Source organism: Molossus molossus, unplaced genomic scaffold, assembly GCF_014108415.1.
Source record: "Molossus molossus isolate mMolMol1 unplaced genomic scaffold, mMolMol1.p scaffold_m16_p_2, whole genome shotgun sequence".
Classification (NCBI taxonomy): Eukaryota; Metazoa; Chordata; class Mammalia; order Chiroptera; family Molossidae; genus Molossus; species Molossus molossus.
The window spans coordinates 9,057,263-9,077,777 of record NW_023425355.1 but is presented as its reverse complement, the minus strand read 5'-3'; the positions used below and the strand labels follow the sequence as shown (position 1 = coordinate 9,077,777).

At 37.9% G+C, this 20,515-nt stretch overlaps 1 protein-coding gene across 1 annotated transcript in view; it reads right to left on the bottom strand.

Moving 5' to 3' along the window:
* LPAR4 (lysophosphatidic acid receptor 4) overlaps positions 1-20,515 on the bottom strand; it is a 194,222-nt gene that overhangs the window by 104,414 nt on the left and 69,293 nt on the right. Inside the window, exon 13 of the mRNA XM_036270743.1 lies at positions 13,189-13,219. The gene's annotated coding sequence lies outside the window, so the exon portion shown is untranslated. The remainder of the gene's footprint in view (positions 1-13,188; positions 13,220-20,515) is intronic.

Genomic DNA, 20,515 nt, shown 5'->3' with positions numbered 1-20,515 from the left:
GCCTTGCTGATGAAACCCCTCCATTGCATGGCCTTGAAGGGGAAGACCTGGGACTGGTCTCCTGCAGTTGAGCAAGTTTTTCTGGCCAGGAAACGGACGGAAGCCCAGGCTCAGACGTTGAGAGTCGTGGATCCAGCTTTACCGTTCCTCCTGACATCCAGATGGATGACTCGGGGTTTGGCTGGCATCTCTGGCAGAAACAGGGGGCTCAGAAGAGTATATTGGGTTTTGGTCCCTATTGTAGAAGGGAGGTGAGAATCATTACGCCCTCAGTGAGAAGCAGTTGGCAGTGGTTTATGCACCCCTATTGGCCAGTGAAAGTATCACTGGTCCTTGTCCTGTCACAATGCAAAAGACCTACCCAGTAGAGGGGTGGCTATGGTCACGGGCTATTCAACCACACATGCGAGTAGCTGAAACCCTCACTTTGACAAAGTGGGGAGCATACGTGGAATAGAGGGTCCCAGTTCTCTACCAGCCCCTTAACGCAGGAGCTGTACTCCTTGCTGGGACCTACACAGTTTAGGGCAGAATGGGAAGAGCCCTCTGTGGAAGTGGAAAAAAGCCTCCCCCCTCCTGCAGACACTTGGAATACTGAAGGTTCTTGCTGTGGCCAACTGCCGACATGGGTTGCAGTGGCCCTGCAGCTGGCTATGAATACTTTTTGGTATGATTTAGAAGCTGGATGTTTGAGCCAGTGGGCCAAACTGAGAGACATGTGGATAGTGTTAATGAAAGAGTCTGGCTGTGTGCATGTGTACACTGACTATTGGGCGGTATATAGGGTCATAACCCTATGGCTGCCTGGCTGGGCAGCCCTGGAGTGGCTTATGGGCCACTGACCTCTATGGGGGAAAGATATGTAGCAGGACCTGTAAGAATGGGGCCTGAAAGAAGGAGCAGTGATTTACCGTATATCAGAGCATAAGCCCCAGCCTCTAGGGGGTGGAGTGTTGGGGCTGGGAACTTGGCCTGTTGTTGATAGACGCTGTGTTCAGGACATGCTCTTGGCACTGGTTGCGCAGGTGCAGACCACGTTTTCTTACATAAGCATGACACAGCAAAATCCTAGGCCGCATGCGCATCACCCCGTCCTGTTGCACGAGTCTATAAAAGTTTTTAGAAGTATTGAATAAAGCTGCTGCTGTACCAGCTACTGCTGCTGCTATTGATCCCTCTTGATGTCAACTATGCGAGCTTTCTTTATCTTGTGTATCTCACCACCAAAACCTCCCTTGCAACCCCTGGTCTCTGACAAAGCATAAAATGAAAAACAATATCATGTTAAAAATCATTATGAATTTTGAAAATGTTATATAAATAAAAGGTATTATAATAATTTATGTTTGTAACAATAACCCCAAGGACCTTCATGACACTGAAATGCCTGTTTAAATTAATTTTAATTTCACAAACTTTCAGTATTTCATACGTGTCAGGTATTTTTATTGTCAATCAAAGTAAGATTCAATTAGGTTGATATAATTATTATATTAAATAATTTTTTGGTATTACTTCCATCGTCATTTGAAAATAAGAATAACATTTTTGGCATATATAACAAAACGCTATTTACCAAAATATTATGTTATTTAAATTGCCAATTCCTTTTCAGGGGCATGTCAACTAAACAATCATTTACTATGATTGGTCTGAGTTTATTTCTCCATTTATATAGCCTAACCTAGAGAAAAAAAATCAAAAGACACCAATCTTCATGTCCCCAACAAAAGAATATTAAATTAAAATTCTTTTCCATTTACAATTTATATGATTTCCAGGTAAAAACAATGAAAAGTAAAAAGTTCAAACTGTAATGGCCTCTGAGTAAGTCATAAGTCTGTAGGAAATAACTGTGAGCATCATTTAATATGACTAACAAAGTTCTCACTTCGTTTATTACTCTGCCTCACAGTGATTCAAATATGTGAGACAGTTTGGTGAAGGATTTTAGTTTGGAGAATGTGGTACATATTTCTACCAGGCTGTCAACAGTAGTCAACTAATTGTGTCTGACTTGGCTCAAATGGGAGAACCATTATGTATTCTGATACAGATGAAAATGGGATATGGCACAGAAACACAGAACAGTCATATGTGCACAGGACATCTGGCAACCTAAAATTCGCATGAGAAAAAGAAAGCATGAAATTTTACAACCATACAGAACAAAATGTCTGAAACTCTATAGCTGAGCTCACTGTTTTTCTTAGCCGTTCTCATTGCTTTTTTCCTGTCAGTTATACCACAGATACCACATAATAGGCAACAAGTGAACCAGCTGCATTGCCAGTGAAGCTCTTATGAAGATTAGAAGAAAAGGCAGCTGAACTCCAATATTATTAAAGGCATTCCCAAAAAGATGAATACCACGGGGAATTTCTATATTTCAACTTTCAATTCTTAACACTGCCTTCTGCTGTAAAATTAGATGTGTTTGAAGGAATGGAGACCAATAAGGGGCAAGGCCAAGTAAAATCATGCTTAAGAATTAGCAATATTTCATGGAAAATATAAATATGTTCCAATAATTTAAAATAATTATGCTAAAATAAAATGTAAAAAATAAAATTTCTGGCATGGAAAATACCAAAATTGGTAATCCCAGCAGCCTTCCAATACTCTCCAACTCCTCTCCAGTTCTGTTCTCATTTTGGGCCCCTTTTTTGCTTGTCTGTCAGAAACCTGAATCGGTAAACACTCACAGATACTTAATCATCAATAACTTACAATAAGAATTACTCCTCACTGCTTTTCCACAAGGGGAAGAAAAGTAGATCAGAAAACCTCCTTAGACTAATTTAATAACTTTGTTAAAGCTTTAAAATCAATAAAGACATTATTAGACAGATGAGGAAGGGATAGAGAACAAAGGCTAAAAAGCTTAAATCAGGTCACATGGTGAGGTCAAATGAGGAGCAGAGAAGCCATCAGGATACCTAGATTTCAGATTAGTTCCTAATTCACCCTGTGACCTTATGTAAGTTAATTGACCTCTCTTCTGAGGCTGTTTTTACATGGTGATATTTATGCTGTTTACCATTGTGAAGTATTGCAAAGAGTAATTCAGTTATTCAAAAATAACTTTTTAAAATTTATATCATATGTTAGACACTGAGTTAGGATCAAATGAGATAATAAATATCAAAACAGCAAGCTAAGATATAACTTAAAGTGTTACTGTTGCTCTAAAAGCTGCCTAACTCTCCAAAGGGATATAGCTTTTGCATAAAGAATAGATTAAAAAGGCCCTGGCCGGTTTGGGTCAGTGGTTAGAGCATCGGCCTGCGGTCCAGAGAGACCTGGGTTCGGTTCCCGTTAAGTGCGCGTACCTCAGTTGCAGTTTGTCCCCGGCCCTGGTTGGGTTGTGCGGGTGGCAGCCACTCGATGTGTCCCTTTCATGTTGATGTTTCTCTATCTCTCTCTCTTCCTCTCTCTCCCTCCCACTCCATCTGAACAAAAAATGGAAAAAGTGTCCTTGGGTGAGGATAAAAAAAAAAAAAAAAAGAATAGATTAAAAAGGACATCAATTTGATTTTTTCTTTTGTATTTTATATTCTAGGAAATTTCCATTATTGTCCCATAGCTGTCAAGCCTGTAAAATCTAGCAGAATTACATAAGAACTAATGCTTTTCCTTCCTTCCTACCAGATGTGAAAGCTCTTATGTCAGTTGGTTATCATTTAAAAGAGTATTGATGTGGCCCAGCCAGTGTGGCTCAGTGGTTGAGCATCAACCCATGCACCAAAAGGTCGCCGATTCAATTGCCCAGGTTGTGGGCCCAATCCCAGTGAGGGGCATGCAGGAGGCAGCCAATCGATGTTCTCTCCCATCAATGTTTCTATCTCTCTCTCCCTCTCCCTTCCTCTCTCTCTAAAAATCAATAAAGGAAAAAAATGTTTTTAATAAATAAAAGAGTATTGATATGGACACTGCATAGCAACTACCATTATTCCTACTACTTCTAATCAGTCTCTTAATTAATTACTCATAAAAAAGAATATAGAACTAACATTTAATGAGCACCTATTGTTGGCCATACTCTGTGCTAGCTACTTTACCTATGAAATCTTATTTAATCCTAGCAAATGTTTGGCAAAATATGTATTACTCTCCCCATTTTATAGTTCCAGTAACCAAGTCGAAGTGAGATGAAGGTCAGTTAGGAAAGACTAGTAAAGTTCTAAGACCAACTCAAGTCTCTCTTTAAAATCTTATGATTTTATTGACCAATGCAAGGAATATTATAGCTAGAATTGTTCGTATTTACAGATAAAGACACCAGCCCAGAGAAGTCAGATTGTCCATGGAGGCCACACAGCAAGTTAGTGACAAAGTCAGATCTAGAATGTGTGTCTTCTGTTTTCCCGTTTAATGTATTTTCCAGTTTAATTAATTTTTTTTCTTTTTTAAATTTATTTTTGTCACAGATGTTTCTCCTTTTTCCCCATTGACACCCTCCTCCCCATCCCCCCCATCCCATCCCCAGCTTTGTTGTCCATGTCCATTAGTTATGTGTACATGCATATAAGTTCTGTGGTTTATCTCTTCCCTCCCCCCACCCCTTCTTCTGAGGATTGTCAGTCTGTATCCTACTTCCACATCTCTGGATCTACCCTGTTCTTCAGACTGTTAGGTTCATTATATAGTGCCAATTAACTATGTTCATCAAATATGATCAAATAATTAAATTAGTTAAACAGTATTATTCTTAAAATTTATAATTTAAATTGTTTTCCACAAAAACTAAATTTAAAAGGAAAAACACTTTAATATATAAACTCAAGTTGGAAATATTTATTCAGTTTTATTTTATATGTTAGTTTGGCTAGAAGTTTCCTGCCTTTTTAAAAGTTTTATCAACTTGTTTCTTGTTGGTTGGTTTATCGAGTAAAATTGAAAACATTGTTTAAAATGGAAATTTAAAACATACCAAACGACACTATAAACCAACTAGATATAACAGACATCTACAACAATACATCCAACAACAGCAGAGCATATATTCTTCAAGTAACCATGGAACGTTCTTCAGAATAACTATATACTAGCCATAAAGTAACCATCAGTAAACATAAAATGATTGAAATCCTACAAATGATTTCTCCAACCATAATGCAATACAATTTACAAGCAATAACAGAAGGAGATTAGGAAAAGTCACAAACATGTGAAAATAAAACCACATGCTTCTAAGTGACCAATGGGTCAAAGAAGAAACCACAAGAAAAATGAGAAAACGTTTTCAGATGAATGAAAATGGAAATATAATATAAGAAAATTTATGGGCCCTGGCCCTGGTGCTTCTCAGATGTCCGCTATACCAAACAGGTTGCAAGTTTGCTTCCTGGTTAGGAGGTATGTGGGAGGCAACTGATGCATAATCCATGTCTCTCTGTCTCTGTCTCTCTCTCTCTCTCCCTCTCTCTCTCTCTCTCTCTCTCATCAATCATAAAGAGAAAACATATGGGATGCAACAAAACAGTTCTTAGAAAGAAGTGTATGATTTTAAAGGCCTATATTAAAAGAGAAGATCTCAAATCAATAACCCAATTTCTACCTTAAAAAAACTAAAAACAGAAACACAAACTAAATGCAAAGTAGAGAAAAGAAAGAAAATAATAACAATTAGTGCAGAAATTAATGAAACAGAGAACAGAAAAACAATAATGAATATCACCAAATCCAAAAGCTGGCTTTTATTTTATTTTATTTTTATTTTTTGATTAATTAATTTATTATTGTTACACATGTTTCTCCTTTCCCCCCCGCTGATTCCCCTCTCCCCGTCCCTACCCGCCCTGTCCCCAGCTTGTTGTCCATGTCCATTGTTCATGCATACATGCGTATAAGTTCTGGGGTTTATCTCTCCCCCACCACCCTCTCTTCTGGAAATTGTCAGTCTGTACCCCACTTCCACATCTCTGGGACTACCTTATTCCTCAGACTGTTATGTTAATTATATACCACAAATATGTGAGATCATATGATACTTATATGTCTCTGTTTGGCTTGTTTCGCTTAGGATAATACTTTCCAGGTCCCTCCATGTAGTCTCAAAGGATAAGAGATCTTTCTTTCTTACAGCTGCGTAGTACTCCATTGTGTATATGTATCACTGAAATTTTATCCATTCGTCTACTGATGGATACTTGGGCTGTTTCCAGATCTTAGCTATCGTAAATAGCGCTGGTACAAACATGGGGGTACATATATTCTTTCTGATAAGTGTTTCAGGCTTCTTAGGGTATATTCCTAGAAGTGGGATCGCTGGGTCAAATGAAAGTTCAATTTTTAATTTTTTGAGGTAACACCATATTGTTTTCCATAGTAGTTGCACCAATCTGCATTCCCACCAGCAGTGTACTAGAGTCCCCTTTTCTCCACATCCTCGCCAACACTTGTTGTTTGATGATTTGTTGATGGCGGCCATTCTAATAGGTGTGAGGTGATACCTCATTGTTGTTTTAATTTGCATCTCTCTGATGATTAGTGATGTTGAGCAGTTTTTCATATGTCTCTTAGCCATTTGTATGTACTGTTTGGAGAGGTATCTATTTAGTTCCTCTGCCCATTTTTTATTTGGTTCTTTGTCTTCCTTTTGTTGAGTTGTATGAGTACTCTATATATATTGGAAATTAACCTCTTATCTGATACATCATTGGCAATTATGCTCTCCCATACAGTGGGTTGCCTTTCCATTTTGATTATTGTATCTTTTGCTACGCAGAAGCTTTTGAGTTTGATGTTGTCCCATGTGTTCATTTTCTCCTTTGTTTCTGTTGCCTTAAGTGATATATCAGTGGAAATTCTGCTGCGTATGATGTCTGAAATGTTGTTGCCTATATTTTCTTCTAGGACTTTTAAGGATTTATGAGTCACATTTAAGTCTTTTATCCATTTTCAGTTTATTCTTGTGTATGGTGTAAGTTGATGGTCTAGATTCATTTTTTTTTGCATGTAGCTGTCCAGTTTCCCAACACCATTTATTAAAGAGGCTGTCTTTACTCCACTGCATGCTCCTGCCACCTTTGTCAGACATTAATTGAGCGTATTGTCTTGGGTCCATTTCTGGGTTCTCTGTTCTGTTCCACTGGTCTATGTGCCTGTTCTTGTGCCAGTACCAGGCTGTTTTGATTACAGTGGCTTTGTAGTATAACCTGAAATCTGGTAATGTGATCACCCCAACTTTGTTCTTCTTTTTCAAGATTGCTGTGGCTATTCAGGGTCTTTTTTGGTTCCATATGAACTTTTGAAGTATTTGTTCTAGTTCTGTGAAGTATGCCGTTGGTATTTTGATGGGGATTGAATTGAATCTATAGATTGCTTTGGGTAGTATGGACATTTTAATGGTGTTAATTCTTCCAATCCATGAGCAAGGTATGTGCTTCCACTTTTTTATATCTCTATTTCTTTTTTCAATGACCTGTAGTTTACTGCAAATAGGTCCTTTATTTCTTTGGTTAAGTTTATTCCTAGTTATCTTAATTTTTTTTGCCGTGATGGTGAATGGGATTGTTTTTTCAGTTTCTCTTTCTGTGAGTTCATCATTGGTGTATAAGAATGCCATCGATTTCTTAACATTAATTTTGTATCCTGCTACTTTGCCCAATTCATTTATTAAGTCTAATAAATTTTTGAAGGAGTCCTTATGGTTTTCTACATATAGTATCATGTCATCTGCAAATGACAGTGTACTTCCTCCTTTCCAATTTGGATCCCTTTTATTTTTGCTTCCTGAATGATTGCTGTGGCTAACATTTCAAGTACTATGTTAAATAAGAGTGGCAGAAGTGGGCATCCTTGTCTTGTTCCTGTTCTTAAAGGAAATGCTTTTAATTTTGCCCATTTGTATGATGTTGGCTGTAGGTCTTTCATATATGGCCTTTATTATGTGGAGATACGATCCCTCTATTCCCAGATTGCTGAGCATTTTTACCAGAAATGGGTGCTGGATTTTGTTGAATACTTTTTCAACATCTATTGATATGATGATATGAAATTTGTCTTTCATTTTGTTTTTATGATGTATCACATTTATTGATTTGCAAATATTGTACCAGCCTTGCATCCCTGAGATGAATTCCACTTGGTCATGATGAATCCTTTTTTGATGTATTGCTGTATTTGATTTGCTAGTATTTTGTTCAGTATTTTGGCATCTATGTTCATCAGGGATATTGGCCTGTAATTTTCTTTCCTTGTAGTGTCTTTTCCTGCTTTTGGAATTAGAATTATGCTGGCCTCATAAAACGAGTTTGGAAGTCTTCCTTCTTCTTGAATTTTTTGAAATAGTTTGAAGAGAATGGGTATTAGTTTTTCTTTGAATGTTCAGTAAAATTACCCCGTGAAGCCGTCTGGGTCTGGGCTTTTGTTTGCTGGGAGAGTCTTGATTATATCTTTAATTTCTTTTGTTGTTATTGAGCTGTTCAGGTTTTCTATCTCTTCCCGGTTCAGTTTTGTGTTTCTAGAAATTTGTCCATTTCGCTTAGATTGTCGAATTTCTTGCCGTATAATTCTTCATCATATGTGTTAATCCTTTGTATTTCTGTGGTGTCAGATATTATTTCTCTTCTTTCATTTCTGATTTTGTGTATTTGGGTTCTCTCTTTTTGTTTCTTCGTGAGTCTAGCTACGGGTCCATCAATCTTGTTTATCTTTCAAAGAACCAGCTCTTAGTTTCATTGATCCTTTGAATTGTTTTTTTGGTCTCCATGTCATTTATTTGTGCTCTGATCTTTACTATTTCCTTCCTTCTACTTGCCCTGGGGTTTTCTTTTTTTTGTTTGTTTGTTTCTAGTTCTTTAATTTGTGAGGTTAGGTAGTCTATTAGATATTCTTCTTGCTTCTTGAGGTAGGTCTGTAGTGCTATGAACTTCCCTCTCAGAACTGCTTTTGCTGTATCCCATAGATTTTGTGTTGCTGTGTGTTCATTTTCATTGGTTTTCAGGAAGTTATTAATTTCTTCATTGATCTCCATGGTAACCCATTCATTGTTCAATAACATGCTATTTAGCCTCCATGTTTTCAAATGTCTTTGCATGTTCTTGTTGCAATTGATTTCTCATTGCATGCCATTGTGGTATGAGAAGATGCTTGATATGATTTCAATCTTCTTGAACTTGTAGAGACTTAGTTTGTGCCCTAACATGTGGTCTATCTTTGAGAATGTCTCATGTGCACTTGAGAAGAATGTGAATTCTGCAGTTTTGGGGTGTGATTCTCTTAAGATATCTATTAAATCCATTTTATCTAGCCCTTCATTTAGAGTCTGTGTCTCCTTGTTAATTTTTTGTCTAGAAGATCTATCCAGTGATGTCACCAGGGTATTGAAGTCCCCTGCTGTGATTGTATTACTGTTGATTTCTCCTTTGAAGTCCTCCAAAAGATTTTTAATATATGTTGGTGCACCTATATTGGGTGCATATATGTTTACCAAGGTTATATCTTCCTGTTGGATAGATCCTTTCGATATTATGTAGTGGCCTTCTTTATCTCTAGTTATGGTCTTCATTTTGAAATCTACTTTATCAGATATGAGTATTGCTATCCCAGCTTTTTTTTTTTCCTTTCCGTTTGCTTGAAAAATTTTTTTCCATCCCTTCACTTTCAACCTATGTGAGTCTTTTGTTGTGAGGTGGATCTCTTGTAAACAACATATATGTGAGTCATGCTTTCTTATCCAGTCAGCTACTCTGTGTCTTTATCGGAGCATTCAAACCATTTACATTTAAGGTGATAATTGATATGTACTTATTTCTTGCCATTTTTGTTCCGTGTGGTTGTATTTTTCTTCTTATTTCTTCTACTAATTACAGAAGTTCCTTTAGCATATCTTGCAGTGCTGCTTTGGTGTTAATATATTCCCTTAGCCTTTTTTTGTCTGGAAAGCTCTTTATTTGACCTTCTGTTTTGAATGATAGCCTTGCTGGATAGAGTAGTCTTGGATTCAGATCCTTGTTTTTCGTGACCTTGACTATTTCATGCCACTCCCTTATTGACCCGTCCCTCAGGTCGAGCAACGAGGACTCTAGAGGGGGAGTGAGGATGAGGAGGGACAAGAGACAGAGAAATGGAGACAAGACAGGGCTCTGATCAAGTCTCTTTATTCTGGGGAGATCCACACTATATATAGGGCAAGAAGCAGAAAAACAAGAACATTTGTTGCCAAGCGATAAGTTTGTGGTAACCACCCCGAAGAAATTTCAAGTAAATATCACGGGTGGAACAAAAGATAAACAGAGCATAACTGACTGAGTATATGGTTACTTAAAGGAATGCAGAAACATTGTATGCAGAGCAGATTTTAACAAAATGGATGCCATGCAAAAAGTCTCCCACACCTTATGGCCTGTAGTGTTTCTGTTGAGAAGTCAGCTGAGAGCCTTATGGTGTTTCCTTTTTAGGTAACCTGTTGCTTATCTCTTTCTGCCTTTAGGATTCTCTCTTTGTCTTTAATTTTTGGCATTTTAATTACTATGTGTCTTGGTGTGGGCCTGTTTGGGTTCTTCTTACTTGGGGCTCTCCATGCTTTTTGAATTGAATGCCTTCTTCCTTCACCAAGTTAGGAGAGTTTTCTGTCACTATTTCTTCACATATATTCTCTAACCCTTGCCCATTTTCTTCTTCTTCGGGGACTCCTATGATCCGTATGTTATTACGTTTCTAGTGTCCCATAGTTCTCTTAAGCTGTCTTCCTGTTTTTTAATTGTTTTTTCCTTTTGGTTTTCTGATGATTGATTTTTTCTACCCTGTCTTCTAATTCATTGATCCGGTCCTCAGCTTCCTCTACTCTGCTGTTTAGTCCTTCCAATGTGCTTTTGATCTGCTATGTCATTCTTCATTTCCACTTGATTGGTTTTTAATGTTTCTATATCTTTACTCATGGTGCTGATGTCCTTACTCATGCTGTTGAGCTTCCACAAGATCATGGTTCTGATCTCTACCTCTCATAATTTGCTTGGCTGCATTTCATTTATCTCATCTTCGATAGAGTTCTCTTGTTCTTTAATTTGGGATTTGTTTATTTGTTTCACCATTTTGGCTATGTTAATGTATTTTGGAGCCTGCCAAATTTTCCCTGTGGGTGTTGTGTTCTGTTTGTGGCTCCCTCTGCTGGGTTTGGATGGGCCTGGGCAGGCCCACGTTAAACACCACTGTGAAGTCTTACTTTCCTGGGTAGATTTGCAAGCCCAGGAAAGGTTCAGTTATCCTCTAGGTTTTCCTGGAGGCTAGTAGTCTTCAGTTACTTAGTGCCTTGGAATGTATCCCTGGTGTTCTGCATGAAAGGATTTACAGAGGGTGGGATAGTTGCTGGTTATTAATGAACCTAAGTTTGCATTTCTTTGCCTCACCTGGGAAAGGATGAATCTCCGGGGGGGGGAGGGGGCTGCTGCTTTTCCCCATAGCTCGGAGAAGGAGCATACTGGCCACTGGCCTTTGTGGCCGCAATTCACTAAAAACTTCTGATTGCCTTCCAAATCCCGGGTGTCCCCACAGAGTTCCAGCCCAGTCTGCCCTCCCTCTGCGGTAGCCCCCAGGTGAGTGGCTGTGGCTATTTTAGAGCTCTTTCCAGGCTCTCTGAGCTGAGGAGTGGGCTTGGTCTTTATTCCCCAGGGGCGCTGCTCACAGCTAAGACTGCTATTGTCCATGGGCTCCCAGCCCGCCACCCTCTCCTGCCTCTGCAGATCCTACCAGTGTCCCTGGTTATATGGCCCTGTCCTGCTGCTTTTCTGTTGCTTTTTTCTGAGGATTTGTCTTTATTTTAATTGTAGTTCCATTTGGTCTTGGGAGATTGTCTGCGTAGCTTCTATTTGCTCCACCTCCATTTTCACATCCTGTATGCCTATCTTGTGTGCAGCTGGGTCGCACAGGCCTATCTGGTGCCCCAGCACCCTGTAGGTCCCACAGGTAACTGGATCGCCCAGTCCCTTTGGGGACAAGGCTCTATGCCTATGTTATGGGCTGCTGGGTCGCACAGGCCTCTCTGGTGCTTCAGCACCCCGCAGGTCCTGTGGGTAACTAGATCACACAGTCTCTGCTGGGTTGCACAGGCATCTCTGGTGCTTCAGCACTCCGCAGGTCCCATGGGTAACTAGATTGCACAGTCCCTGCTGGGTCACACAGGCCTCTCTGGTGCCCTCACACCCTGCAGTTCCCGAGGGCGGGCAGCTGGATCACACCAATCTCTCTCGGGCTCCGGCTTCCCACTGCACTTGCGGGCTACTGGACCACACAGGCCTCTGTGGAGTCCCAGGTCCCACCGTTGGTGGCTGGGGAGTGCTGCTTCTCAGCTTTTGCTGTAGTTTGGGGGGATGGGTCTCAGCTGCTGTCCTGTGCTTTTGTTGCCTAGGGATGGATATCTGCTCCAAAATCTGGCTTTGTAAAAAATAGATAAACAAAATTGGTAATCTTTTAGATTGACCGAATAAGAAAAATAAATAAAACTCAAATTACTAAAATCTGAAATGAAAGATGGGACATTACTATCAATCTTACAGAAAGAAAAAAGATTAAAAGAGAACACTATGAAAGACTACATTCCAACAATTAGATAATCTAGATGAAATGGAAACAATCCTAGAAAGACACAAACTACTGAAACAGAGTCAAGAAGAAATAAAAAGTCTGAATAGATCTGTATCAAAGTGATTAAACTGGTAATCAAAAAACTGTTAACAAAGTAAAGCCAGTTACCAGATGGTTTCACTGGTAAATTCTATCAAACATTAAACAAAAAACACCAATGCTTTACAAAATCTTCTAAAAAATTATAAAGGAGGGAGTACTTTCCAACCGATTTATGAGACCACTACTATACTCATACAAAAACTACACAAAGACATCACAAGAAAAGAAAGCTACATCCCTTATCAATATACATGCAAAAATCCACAACAACATACTAGCAAAACTAATCCAGCAACACATAAAGAAAATTACATGCCATAACCAATTTGGATTTATTCCAAGGCAGGACGTTTCAACATCTAAATATCAGTCAACATAATATACCACATTAATAAAGGACAAAAGTAATATAATTATCTCAATAGATAAAGAAAACACATTTGACAAAATTCAACACCACCTAATGATAAAATTCTCAACAAACTTAAAAATACATGTGAAACTTTTCAACTTGATAAAAAGCATCTATGAAATATCCACAATTAACGTCATACTTACATAACTTCTATTCAACATTGTAGTGGAAATTCTAAACAGGAAAATGAAGCAATAAAAACAAGGCATTAATGTTGGAAAGGAGGAAGTAAAACTAGCTCTATTTGGAGATGACATGAGTTTAGCAAGTCTGGAGGATACAAGATCAATATACCAAAAAAAAACAGTGATTTTTCGTTTCTAGTGTACAAGTTAGATTATTTCCTTAATTTTATTTTAGACATTTTTATTGCTACTGTGGAAAGCAATTTGGCAGGATCTTAAGTTAAACATAGGGTTACTGTGTGACCCAGCAATTCCACTCCTAGTTATATTCTCAGAAAATTGAAAACATGTTCCCACAGCAACTTATAAACAAATGTTTCTGGCAGCATTATTTACAACAGACAAAAAGTGGTAACAACAAATGTCCATTAATTAATGAATGGATACACAAAATCCATACAGTGGAAAATTACTCAGCTATTATAAGGAATGAAGTACTGCCCTGACCATGTGACTCAGATGGTTGGAGTGTCTTCCCATACACCAAAAAGTTGAGGGTTTGATTCCCTGGCAGGGCACATACCTAGGTTGTGGGTTCATTCAGTCCCCAGTTGGGGTAAATATAGGAAGCAACCAATCAGTGTTTCTCTCTCACATCAATGTTTGTTTCTCTCTTTCTCTCTCTCTCTCTCTCTCTCTCTCTCTCTCTCTCTCTCTCTCTCTCTCCCCTTCCTCTCTCTCTAAAAGTCAATAAAACATATCCTTAGGTGAGGATTTTTTTAAAAAGGAATGAAGTACTGATACATGCTACAACATGAATACATGGATAAACTTTGACAACATTCTGATATGTGAAAGAAGTCAGTCACAAAAGACCACAGACTATTTTTGCATTGACGATAAATGTCGAAAATAGGCAAATCCATAGAGATATAAAGTAGCCTAGGGTTTGGGGGCAGGGGCATGTTAAGCAGGAAAGTAGTGGAAATGAATGACTCCTAATAGGTAGGGGATTTCTTTTATGAGCCTTGAAAATATTCTAAAATAAAATAGTAAATATGGTTGTACAATTCTCTGAATATGTTAAAAACCACTGAACTATATACTTTAAATGAATGAATTTTATGGTATGTGAAATATGTCTCAGTGCTGGAAGAAAAGGCAGCAACAATAAATACAAATAATGATAATTTGATGGCATTTATCCCAGTTGCCTTCTTACTAGCTGTGCATTTTGAGCAGGCTACTAAATTTTTTCAACTCTTAGGCTCACTATCATAAAATAAAAGGAGCCCCTAGAATTGTTGTAACAAATGAGATGATGCATGTAAAGAACTAAGTACAGTGACTGGCACATAGTAAGTGGTCAGCAAATGGTATTATTATTACTATGTTTCAGTAACTCAATACCAGTCCTAGTTCTGGTACACTCCAATGTATTCCCAGTTTTCCCACAGTAACCTCAAGAAAGGAACTTACTTAACTTCTCTGATCCTAGCCTGCCAATGTGATGTTTTCTACATAGGCAGATGAATAGATCATCCAGCCATTTTGTTTGTTTGTTTGCTGATCTGCTTGTTTGCGTGCTTTTTGAGTGATGTGAGTGAGGGTTGACATATTGAAGAAAAGGTTTGTAAAACGAAACAAACAATAGGATACCACACCTTTAGATCTTATGGGTATCCATTTATCTATTCATTCATTCAGCAAGAATTTAAGTGTCTGCCATGTGCTAGAGTCTAGCAGCTAGACTGTTTCAGGCTCTTTCTAGTAAGAGATATGGACATTAAATACCAAGAAAAATTAAGTAAATAATTACATATAATAATTAGTGAAAAGAAGTTTAAGAAGAGAGGAGTTCATAGGCAGAGAAGTTGGGAGCATCTAATTAGATTTGGTGATTATAGAAGGCTTCTGAGAAGAGGTGACATATAAGCTGGGACCCAAGGATGAGAAGTAGTGTTCATGAAAATAGTGGGCCCACTTGAGATTTCAGCTAGAACTGCTGTGAACAGTTTGTGTGAGCTCAGACTCATCTCATCATGCAGTGTCCCAGTTCAAGCATACAGAAAGAATGTCCTCTCATTTTCTGTTTCAGGGATTTTGCTAAAACCTCAGAATCCACTAAGCCAATGCTCAGGAACTTTAAGGGAGTTAATACCACTAGGGGGCAATCATCAACTAATGGGAGAGCTAGTAGATGAATGGTCTAGCCTCCATTCTTTCAAGTGTCAATTCTGGGGAGGTATTTTCTATGCTTCTGTGATATCCTGGCATAATCACGTCCCAATTGTCTCCATAAATGACTTCAATAAAGACCCTAATATTGGCATTTCTTTCTTTCCTGTTTTGTGCTCTTTTCTCTGTTATCCCTACTTCTTAAGCTCATCTCCAAGATAAACTACCAACACTCAAGTCCTTATCTCAGGTTCATGCAGTGAGGGGTAATTTAAAGCAAGACAAGTTGAAAAGTTGAAGTAATAGTACTCCAGACAGAGGCCATAGCATATGTCAGGTGTGAGGGACTGATTCACAGACCATAGAAAGAGGTTGTAATTGTATTTTAAAATGCAATATGAGTTCACTAAAGAGTTTCAGGTAGAAAACGTGTGTGTGTGTGTGTGTGTGTGTGTGTGTGTGTGTGTGTAGCAGAATTCATGTGTATGGGAAGGGATTGTGGAAAAGTGAAAGGGAGAATGTTCCAGGCTTGAAATTTTGGGTGTTCTAGTTCTGCCATTGACTTATTGTGTGACCTGACTATTTCAGTTTTAGAGTTTCTTTGCCATTGATTGAAAGGAAATGCAATACCTATAAAAGAACACTAGATTAGGCATCCAAAACTTGGGTTTTAATGAAGTGTAACTTTTTCTTTTTACAGTTGTGAAATATCAAGTCCCTTAATTTTTTCAAATCTACTTCCTCATTTGTAAAATGAGGACAGTTAGAGCTTCCTCATGAGGCTTTTATTTTTTTTTTTTTTTTTTTTTTTTTTTTTTTTTTTTTTTTTTTTTTTTTTTTTTTTTTTTTTTTTTTTAATCCTCACCCGAGGAATTTTTTCGATATTTTGTTCAGATAGAGTGGGAGGGAGAGAGAGAGAGAAACATCGACGTGAAAGCGACACATCGAGTGGTTGCCATCCACACGACCCAACCAGGGCCGGGGACAAACTGCAACCAAGGTACGTGCCCTTAGCGGGAACCGAACCCGGGTCTCTCCGGACCGCAGGCCGACGCTCTAACCGCTGAGCCAAACCGGCCAGGGCTCATGAGGCTTTTTATAATGTAAAATAAGACCTTCCAAATTTATTAGAAGGTTAGAAAATAGATTACTCTTAATTAACAGTTGGTAGTAAAGAAATTGCTTTAATGTATCTTAATTCAGGTACAATGGTGCCAAGTTTGTTGTATTAAGCCATTTTATACTTACTGAGAAGTATGTTCCCACAATTCACCAGGGTTGATACTGTAAGCCTCCTCCCCCAAAAATCTAAACTTCTACCTCCTGAAACAGCTGGAGAACACAGGAAAAAACTTCCATTTCTCCCTGCCACCAACTGGATGGTGTGGGATGGCCTCAATTTTACCTTGAATGCCTGTAAGTGTCAAAGCCTGGAGAAAATAAGCCTAATATTAGCTGGTCATTATTTTCCTCTATGAATAATGTGTTAAGAGGTAAATCAAGTAGGGAAATCATTGGACTTACTCTCTAATCTACTTAAAATTGCCAACATCTGGGTGAGCCATTTATCAGTGAAATAGCAGGCATACTAGCAAGAGATTTGATAAATGAATTAGGGAATGTTACACAGCTATGTCTAATCATAATTTAATTTTTTCAATTTTTTTCCTTTATTGATTTTAGTGAGTGAGGGAGAGAGAGATAGAAACATCAATGAGAGAGAACATCAATTGGCTGCCTCTTGCATGCCCCCCACTGGGGATCAGGCTCACAACCTGGGCATGTGCCCTGCTGGAATCAAACTGGCAACCTCTTGATGCATGGGTCAACACTCAACCACTAAGGCACACCAGTAGGACTCTAATCATAATTTAATTAACATCAGCCATCTTGCTATTTTATAGGAAGAGTATGTTGGATATCCCACTAATAGAGAATATTTGTTGATAATAACTTCTTTTAAAAACAATTTCATCAATTCTTAATTATAAAAGTGGATGGTTCATACGAAATCTTAAATAAAGAAGGAACTAAGATCTAGGAAGTGGTTGAGGGGAAAGATTCAAGAATGGCTCCTCTTCAATTTGGAATAAAGCCTCAATAGCCCCATAAAGTACTCTCTTGACAATCTACTCCATTCATCCCAGCCAAGCATAGGGTTTCTTGGTGTCCTGCTCCAACTACTTTTTCACCCCTAGCAGATAATTCTGATTTCCTTGATAGACTTCTCATTTGGAACTATGAAAAAAATATATACCACCACCATGAATGAATAAGCCAGGAAAAAAAGACCTTTGAAAATATGCCTTTCCCATTCTTATGCCCACTTACCATAATTTCAACCTGGCTATAGTACTAAAAACAGAAGTAGAAAAACATTTTTCTATCACGTGCTACTGACTCAATGGGGAGAAAAAATCAATCAAGGGTCAACACACAAGTGAACACTATCTTTCCTAATTCAAATTTTTTGAAGCATAGTGAACAGAGGTTCAGTTCCTCTGTTTTAAGTTTATAAAATGAAACAAAGTTTTCTTAAAATAAGTGTAAAAATAATAATACACTTTGATTGAAAGAGAAATACTGGGAAAGGGGAACACCAGGATTAAAGAGTGGTGAAACAATAAAAACTGGAGAGTATTATGCTGAGCAAAATAAGCCAGTCAGAGAAAGACAAGTACCATGTGATCTCACTTATTTATGGATCATAATGAACAAAATAAGCTGTCATCCAAAATAGATCCAGAGTCATGGAAGTAGGGAACAAACCAACAAACCTGAGAGAGATATGGGGGTAGGAGGGGTGGGAAGAGATAAACCAAAGTACTTATATGCATATATGCATGACCAATGGACACAGATATTAGGTTGGGGAAGGCAGGAGGGGAATGGGAGTGGGGAGGAAGGGGTCAAAGAAAAAAAGGGGGGACATCTGCAATACTGTATACAATAAAAAAAAATTGGGCATGATAAAACAAAAGACAGAGACAAGCATTCACCTCTCCCACCTGGGGAAGAGATCCCCACACCCCTAAATTCTGTGCCTCACCTGGAAGTGTACCCACTCCCATGTCAGCTCCATCCCAGGTTCCTAGAAATTCTTACATACATACATACACACACACACACACACACACACACACACACACGCCTTATAAATTGTGTGTTTCCCTGTTCTCCACATTTGGACTGTCTTTCCAGTTTTTGAAAGATGCCATCTCTCCCTGCAATAGCCTCTTTTTTGGGCCAGGTAGTTAGTTATGCTGTGGTTGCCTGGCATTTTTCAAATCCTTAGTATTTTTTATCTCCAGCCATGAGAATTTAGATAGTTTCCAGGTTTTCTCTGAGTTACTAACTTTTTAAATTCTACCTCCCAGTTTTTTTCTTACCCAATATCTGCATTTTTGTCAATGTTCTATTTTCAAAATTAGAAAACAACCTAATGGACTTCTTTGGTTTTTCGGGTCCCTAAATGATGTTGAATTTACTGGAATTTTAAAGTTCAAAGGAACTATGAAGGTCATCAAATTCATCTCCCTTGTTGGAATTGTAACCTCCCTCAATTCCTCCAATCTCTCTAACCTAACTGCAGATCCCTTTAACTATTAGAAATTCCTATTTTAGATTTAGGTAATAACTTTCTTTCTGTCTTCCTCTTTGGAATCACGTAGAACAAAACTTGTCATTGCCCTGTGACAACATTTTAGCTAGCTGTATAAATTTACCTTATCCCCTACTCCACTGAAACTCCAAACATTCTCTAGATAAAACAAACCCAACCCCTTTAACAGTTATGCTATATGTCAGATTTTCAAAGCCCTACAACAGACAGTCTTCTTGTTTTCCTTAGAATAGCTTTATTATTATAATTAACATTATATAGTTTCTGTTCATATAAAGTCTTGTTTCTTGAAATACCACGTTTACCTTATGTAAATTTAGAATATAATAAGTAAATATGCTTCAGTTCATGCTGACGTTTTAGATTTTAACATAAGTGAGTTGAACAATGGGACAGAAAGCTAATGACTGGCATGCTTTGCTTAAATATCAGGAAAACCTTTCCTGATCTCCACTCCTGCCAAGTAAGTTAGATAACCTTGGACACTCCTCTGTGCAACTTATTTTTGAAATTATTTGCTTAATTCTATATTCCTCAATAAAGGATAAGCTCTAACAGAGCAAAGAGTAAAAAATAAAGTTTGTCTATATGCAGGTGCTAACACAGTACATGGCACATAATAAAGCCCTCACATGTATCTGTTTATAGAATTCATAAATCAAAGAACTTTTATAATCCTGAAATTTGAAGATACCTAAAATCCCTATTTTTCAGATGGGTGAACTGAGGGCTGATGTCAAAATATTTGTCCAAGATTACACAACTGTTTGGTGAGAGGTCTGTAATATTAGATTTTGACATTCTTCCCACTCCACTGATATTCTACAATGTAAGGCCATGCTCATGTAGTTAATCCAGGGGCTCCAGCTATGCTAGTGGTTAAATTGAATAAAAGATGGCCACCAAGAATAATTCCTCTATCTATTGATTTCAAATTAAATATCAAATTAAATAATCTACATTTGAAAATACATTTTTATTTTATTTTTTAATTTATCTTTATTGCTGAGAGTATTACAGATGCCCCTCTTTTTACCCCCCATTGACACCCTCCTCCTTGCTCCTCAACCCTGCCTTCAACTCACTCTTGTCTGTGTCCATTGGTTACGCATACATGCATATAAGGTTTTTGGTTTATCTCTTCTCAACCCTTCCCCTCTTCTCTCTGAGATTCCTCAGTCTGTTTCCTGCTTCCATGTCCCTGGATCTATTTTCTTTATCAGCTTATTTTTTTAATTAAATTCCACATATAAGTGAGATTATGTGATATTTGTCTTTCTCTGACTGGCTTATTTCACTTAGCATAATATTCTCTAGGTCCCTCCATGCCATCTCAAAGTGTAAGAGATCCTTTTTTCTTACAGCTGCATTTTTTTTAAAAAAAGCATGACATTTTACTGTATTGCTGGAATGAATTGTGAATTCACAAGGTTCAGGTGTCATCCTGTTTACCAGGGAATTTTCATAAACATTACAGAGAGAAAAACAAAATACATCAAGTTTCTTGGTTTAAAAAGATGCTTAACTGCTTCCTCCTTGATATTT